The sequence below is a fragment of the Sciurus carolinensis genome, chromosome X (genome assembly GCF_902686445.1).
Source record: "Sciurus carolinensis chromosome X, mSciCar1.2, whole genome shotgun sequence".
Lineage (NCBI taxonomy): Eukaryota > Metazoa > Chordata > Mammalia > Rodentia > Sciuridae > Sciurus > Sciurus carolinensis.
The window spans coordinates 78,815,175-78,816,517 of record NC_062232.1 but is presented as its reverse complement, the minus strand read 5'-3'; positions in this window follow the sequence as shown (position 1 = coordinate 78,816,517).

Below are 1,343 nucleotides of genomic sequence, written 5' to 3'. Positions count from 1 at the left end.
ATCCTAATAAAAAATACTGATGAAATCTCCATTGGCATTTGCACCAAGTATCAAGCATCGTGTTGTATCAAGCAGTATCAGCTGCTTCTTTCCAGTGTGGGTCCTCAAAGGCATTCACTTTTAAAAGATGCCATTTTCACCAGAATTAAAAATCTAACTGAAGAGTCGGTAACTTTTTTTCTTTTCTTTTTTTGGAGGGGGGGGGCGCAGGTACTGGGGATTGAACTCAGGGTGCTCTACCACTGATCTATATTCCCCAGCCCTTTTTATTATTTTTAATTTTTGTTTTGACATAGGGTCTCGATAAGTTGTTAAATCTCGAATTTGGGATTCTCCTGCCTCAGTCTCCCAAAAAGCTGGGATTATAGCAGTGAGCCACTATGCCTGGCAATTTTTTTAAAACATGTAATGAAAGTTCTTCACAGCTTTATTATAAGTGCTCACAGCTTCACCAGATAGTTTAAAGTTGTTGAAAACTTAGAAGTTGAAGCCACCAAACCTAATCAACCTACACTTTAAGGCAGAGTTATGTGTACTTTTTCTTTAAGTGCTCATATATTGCCAAGATTTCTCCTTAATTGTGAGGAAAGTTTGCTTCTGATTACTTCAAAACTTAAAGTGCAAAGAAAATTGACACATGAATCAACTGGACTTCTACATTATTTTGACATTGTTCTCCTATTTATTAATTGCTAAAGTACTATTTCTGGTACAAAAAATGCTTGGAAAGGAACAGCTATGTAATAGAAAAAAATCTCTGTCATCAATAGGCCTAAAATCTACTTAGAAAACAAACAAGAAATCAAAGGTGTGAAACAGAAAATTAACTGCCTAACTCTGAGATACTGATTCTAAATTCAGCATAATACGGTGAAGGGGTGAGAGCAGTTAGGCCCAGATGAAGAAGTTTTCAAGGGGGTAATTCTTGAGCTGCTGAACTCTGAAGCAGAAATCAGATTTGAATAGGCAAAGCAAAGAAAGGAAGTAAGGAAAAGATGACATATGGAATTGTCTGGAAACAATACTGACCTATAATGCCGAGGGGCCAGTGGGGCTTAACTAGAATGTTGAGAACGTGGCTATTGAAGAATAGTAGGAAACATGGTTAACCCCACAGCCTTTTCCCAGTATGCAAACAGATTTGAATGTAAGACATAGTGGAGGTAACTGTTAAGGATCTTTAGCAGGGAAGTTATAAAACAAGGAGTGTTTTAGGAGCTGATTGGCAGTGGTATGCAGAATGACTTTGAACACTGATTTTCAAACTAATTTTCCCTTTAGTAGAGGGACTTTTTTGTAAATAAAGTCTTTCACAGAACCCCAACATATATGACAGATACAAG